Source organism: Sorex araneus, chromosome X (genome assembly GCF_027595985.1).
Source record: "Sorex araneus isolate mSorAra2 chromosome X, mSorAra2.pri, whole genome shotgun sequence".
Lineage (NCBI taxonomy): Eukaryota > Metazoa > Chordata > Mammalia > Eulipotyphla > Soricidae > Sorex > Sorex araneus.
In genome coordinates, this window is record NC_073313.1 from 106135704 (window position 1) to 106142023 (window position 6320).

Genomic DNA, 6320 nt, shown 5'->3' on the forward strand with positions numbered 1-6320 from the left:
ACCATATCTATTAATATGCATGTTTTAGAGAAAAACAAGTCAGTTTTTCAAAAATAAAATAGAATTTAACCTTACTGTCTGCATTAATTTTGCATAATTTCTATTGCACATTTAAAAAATCAGACAATAATAAGTCTTGTACTCCTATCCTCCAGATTCTGTCTTTTGGCAGATTTGTATTCAAAATAACTTTTAATGCATTTTGGTGAATTTCCAAAATGTCCATTGCAGTCAATTAACGTCTAATAATACTTTTCAAAGCAGTCACTACAAAAGCCTAATTACTGCGTATTCAGGTATGTTTTACCTGAATATTCTTTTTAATTTAAGTCTCTGGGTGTGGGCCATTGGTGGGAATACATGGCACCGGGGACAGTCCCTGGGTGTGACTGCATAGCTACTGAAAATGGGAAATCTGGGCGGAAGAGGCCCAGTCCTGATCCAAGCAGGCTTGGAGGTCTCAGTCCCGGGTCCCACACACCTGGGTTCCTCTGCCTGTATCTTCATGCATGAAGCTTATCCAAACGTGTGGAGAGGGGCCTTGAGCATGGCTGTGGCTAGGCTCAGGAGGTCTTCGGCCGTGGGAGCGCTGCTTGGGGCAGGGAGGGAAGCTGCCCCTCGGTGTTGTGTAATCCCACCTACAGCCACACCCAGAGACTTAAAACCAAGCTCCTGGAAGAGAGCGACGCAGAGAGTCTCTTGCCTGGCTGTCTTCCCCGGGGCCCCTCGGAGGGTGTGGGCTCCAGCTTCCCTCCCCATCCAGAGCAGAGCTCCTGCGGCTGAAGACCTCCGGAGCCCAGCCACTGCCATGCTCAAGGCCCCTGTCCACACATTTGGACGAGCCTCATGCATGAAGGTAAAGGCAGAGGAACCCAGGTGTCTGGGACCCGGGACTGAGACCTCCAAGCCTGCTTGGATCGGGACTGGGCCTCTTCCGCCCAGATTTCCCATTTTCAGTAGCTATGCGGTCACACCCAGGCACTGCCCCTGATGCCATGTATTCCCACTAACATCCCACACCCAGAGACTTAAAACCAAGCTCCTGGGAGACATCTTATAGCCTAGTTCTCCCTCTGGGAGAACCTGGCTAGCTATTGAGAATTTCCTGCCCACATGGGAGAGTCTCACAAACTCCCTATGGTGTATTCATATGCCAAAAACAGTAGCAATGCTGGGTCTCATTCCCCTGACTCTGAAAGATCCTCCAATCTGGCATCTTGGGAAGGAGACGAGTAAAGAGAGGCTTCTGAAATCTCAGGGCTAGGATGAATAGAGATGTTTTTGGGACCACTCGAGAAATTCAATAATCAACGGCATGATGATGATGATGCTAATGATGATGATGATGATGATGATGATTCTTTTTAATGGGGTTTATGGTTTAAAAAACTGTATTTCTTCATATTCTTCAGTGATCATGTGGTTACTATGCATGAGACCAGGGGAGTTGGAGAAGATAAAGTTCTGATGTTCATGCACTTTTGACTGTAGATCCTCCAAGACAAATTGTGTTGATTGTCAAAGCAGTCACACCAACTACACCATCTGCTCCAGGAATTCATGCCCTATTAATATATAAAGCACCTAAGGCCTGAGTTATAGTACAGTGGGTAGGGTGCTTACTTTGTACACATCAGACCTAGGATAGATCCCAGACACCCTATATGGTTCTGCAAGTCCCTACAGGAGTTATGGCTGAGTTCAGAGCCAGGAATAAGCCCTGAGAACTGCCGGATGCTGCATATATGTTCCACATATTTATATGTCATATATTTCACCAAATAAGTAGATAAGTATACTGTAGACTAATTATTAAACACTGATTGTCTCTGAGGGTCCGTTTGGTATAAATAAAATTGAGTTTTGCCCTGACAGAATACACTTCCTTTTGAGAAACAAGTATTAGAGGTCTTAAGTACACATATTTTAATTAAGTAGATGGCAAGATAGAATTTGGTATAGTTTTTAATGACAAAGAAAATCAACTCATACCTTTTGATTGTGATATTCTTTTGCACACATCCTCCCAGTAAATTGCAGTATGTCAAATTGCACAATGAACCTGATCATTTGCAATATATAATCCATGATTTTGTGGATTATGGACATGACCTTGGGATTGCCTCCCTATCCTGATTCCCCATCCAACCTCCACCAATCACTGGGAAAGCACTGATTCCAAGTTTTGTTTGCCTTGTCCTTCTGTATGAAAGGCTGATTTGATAAAAGAGAGGATCATGAGGCCAATTAATTTTCTAGCTTCTTTAAATCTTTGTTTTCTGATAAAGCTGATGATATGATTTGGTAACATGTTCTTGATATTCAGTCCATTCTGTTTTTGTTTTTGTTTTAGACCAAATCCAGCAGTGTTCATGGCTTATTCTTGACTCTGTACTCAGAAATGTCTTCTGACGGGGCTCCTTGGACCAAAATGGGGTGCTGAAAATTAAACCAGGGTAAGGTGCTTGCCTTGCAAGCGCCCCACCCTTTGTCTATCTGTGTTCCTTCAATTTACCTACTTTTACATAGTCCATCTATTCAGTGGGGCTGGAGCGATAGCACAGCGGGTAGGACGTTAGCCTTGCACGTGGTCGACCTGGGTTCAATTCCCAGCATCCCATATGGTCCCCCGAGCACCGCCAGGAGTCATTCCTGAGTGCATGAGCCAGGAGTAAACCCTGTGCATTGCTAGGTGTGACCCAAAAAACAAAAAAAAATGTTTTCAGTCTTTCACTGTTTAAAAATAAGACAAATTTTTAAAAAGTAATTTAAAGAGCAAGAATCATGTAAGGGAAGGACACAAAATTGTAAGCAATTACCTTAACCCAGTTGAATATTTGTTTCAATTGATAGGGTTTATAAAGTACCATGATCATGTGGAAACACAGTAAGTTTACATTACCATCAACTTCACATTTCAATAAGAGTTGATGGACTGATGCCGGAGAGAAAGTAAATGGTGCTTGCCTTGCATAGAGCTGACCTTGGTTCAAATCCCCATAAATATGGTCCACTGAACACTACAGGGGTTCATTTCTGTTCCTTTTATTGCTTTTTTAATTAAAGAACTGTGATTTATGAAGTTATTGACAGTTGTTCTAGGCACATAATATTTCAACACAAGTTCCACCACCAGTGTCAACTTCCCTCTACCAGTGCTCCCATATTTCCTCCCAACCCCTAATGCCTACACCATTCCCCTCCTCTCAAATCGACAGAAACATTTTAAAGTTCCAGTGGTTACAGCTTATTTCTCATGTTTACAGTGTTGCTGAGCCTGCGTTTTGGATATTTGGCTATATGAAATCTCCCATATCATCAGTATAACGGAAGCCCTGATGACTGTTCGTTCACCCATTATTTCCCGTTGTCTTCTTCCCCCCTCTTTATTTCTTTCATTCTCTCTAAACACTGGGGTAAAGGATTGATGTATAGTGCTTTGGGCAGAATTTCCATTTTGATAATGTTAATTCTCCTTATCCATGAGCAGGGGATATGTCTCCATTTCCTAGTGTCCTTTATTTCTAGAAGTAGTGTTTTGTAATTTTTCATGTATAGGTCCTTCATCTCTTTGGTTAAGCTGATTCCAAGGTACTTGATCTTCTGAGGTACTATTGTGAACGGGATTGTTTTTTTTATGTCTCTTTCTACTGTTTCATTATTTGTATATAAGAAAGCCATGGAATTTTGGGTGTTGATTTTTGTAGCCTTCCACTCTACTATATCGACTTATTGTTTCTAGGAGCTTTTCTGTAAAGTCTTTAGGGTTTTCTAAGTATAGTATCATATCATCTGAAAATAGTGATAACTTGATCTCTTCCTCTCCTATATGTATGCCCTTGATATATTTTTCTTGTCTTACTGCTATGGCCAGGACGTCCAGTGTAGGAGTAGCGAAAGCGGGCAACCTTGCCTTGTGCCCGATGTTAGAGGGAAGGCTTTCAGTTGTTCCCCATTGAGAATGATACTTGTCATGGGCTTTTGGTAGATGGCCTTAACTATATTGAGGAAAGTTCCTTCTATTCCCATTCTGCTGAGAGTTTTCATCATAAACGGGTGCTGAATCTTGTCAAATGCTTTCTCTGCATCTATTGATATGATCGTATGGTTTTATTATTTCTTTTATTAATATGATGAATTATGTTGATTGACTTGCAAATGTAGAACCATCCTTGCATCCCTGGGATGAATACTACTTGGTCATGGTGTATGATCTTTTTGATGAGTCGTTGGATTCTATTTGCTAATATTTTGTTGAGGATCTTTACATCTGTGTTCATAAGGGATATGGTCTGTAATTCTCTTACTTTGTGGTATCTTTGTCTGTTTTTGGTATCAGGGTGATAGCATACCCATGACATTTTTCAAAGAAATAGATAAAACACTCCTGAAATTTATATGAAACAATAAACCCCCATGAAGAGCTAAAGCAATCCTTGGGAAAAAGAAGATGTGTGGCGTCACCTTCCCCAAATTCAAACAATACTACTACAACGTAGTAGTAATTAAAACAGCATGGTATTGGGATAAAAGCAGACCTTCAGACCAATGGAACAGGGTTAAAGATCCTGTCATAGACCCCCAAATATATGGCCACTTAATCTTTGACAAAGGAGCAAGAAATGCAAAGTGGAACAAGGAAAGCCTCTTCAACAAGTGGTGCTGGGAAAACTGGAAAGCTAACTGCAAAAAATGAACTCTGACCCCTACCTAATGCCAGGCACAAAAGTCAGATCAAAGTGGATTAAAGACCTCAATATCAGACATGAATCTACAAGGTCATAGAAGAAAATGTAGGCAGAACTCTCCATGCTGTTGAAGCTAAAAGCATCTTTAAGGACGAAACAGCACTGACCATGCAAGTGGAAGCAAACATAAACAAATGGGATTACATCAAACTAAGAAACTTCTGCACTCTAAAAGAAACAGTGACCAAAATACAGAAAGAATCCACAGAATGGGAAAGAATATTTACCCAATACCCATCTGATAAGGGATTAATATCCAAGATATATAAGATAATTGTAGAATTGTACAAGAAAAAAACCTCCAGCCCCATCAAAGAACAGGGAGAAGAAATGAACAGAAGGTTCCTCAAAAAAGAAATACAGGGGCTGGAGAGATAGCACAGCGGGTAGGGCGTTTGCCTTGCACGTGGCCGACCCGGGTTCAAATCCCAGCATCCCATATGGTCCCCTGAGCATGGCCAGGGGTAATTCCCGAGTGCAGAGCCAGGAGTAACCCCTGTGCATCGCCAGGTGTGACCCAAAAAGCAAAAAAAAAAAAAAGAAGTACAAATGGCCCAAAGGCACATGAAAAAATGCTGCACATCACTAGTCATCAGGGAAACGAAAATCAAAACAACAATGAGATATCATCTCACACCACAGAGAATGGCACACATTCAAAAGAATAAAAGCAACCAGTGCTGGAGTGGATGTGGGGAAAAAGGGACGCTCCTTCACTGTTGGTGGGAATGCCAACTGGTCTAGCCTTTCTGGAAAACAATATGGACAGTCCTTCAAAAACTAGAAATTGATCTTCCATATGAACCTGCAATACCACTTCTGGGAATATATCTTCAGGATACAAAAGAGCACAGTAGAAATGACATCTGTACCCATATATTCATTGCAGCGCTGTTTACAATAGCCAAAATCTGGAAACAACCCGAGTGCCCTAAAACAGATGACTGGTTAAAGAAACATTGGTACATCTATACGATGGAATACTATACAGCTGTTAGGAGAGATGAAGTCATGAAATTTGCTTATAAATTGATAAACATGGAGAATAACATGCAAAGTGAAATGAGTCATAAAGAGAGGGACAGACATAGAGGGACTGCACTCATTTGTGGAGTGTAGGGGAGCATCAGATGAGGCTGCCACCCAAGGACCATAGACACAAGGGCCAGGGGACTGCCCCATAGCTGGAAGACTGCTTCATGAGAGGAGGGGAGAAGGCAGATGGAATAGAGAAGGGATCACTAAAAAATGATGGCTAGAGGAACCAGTTGGGATGGGAGATGCATGCCGAAAGTAGATAATGGAACAAACATGATGACCTCTCAGTGTCTGTATTGCAAGCTATAATGCCCAAAAGTAGAGGGAGAGTATGGGGAATATTGTCTGCTGTTGAGGCAGAGGGAGGGTGGGAAAGGGGGGTATACCCAGGATATTGGTGGTGGGGAATGTGCACTGGTGGAGGGATGGGTGTTTGATCATTGTGAGACTGTAACCCAAACATGAAAGCTTGTAACTATCTCATGGTGATTCAGTAAAATTTTAAAATTTTTTAAAGAAAAGGATTGATGTAGT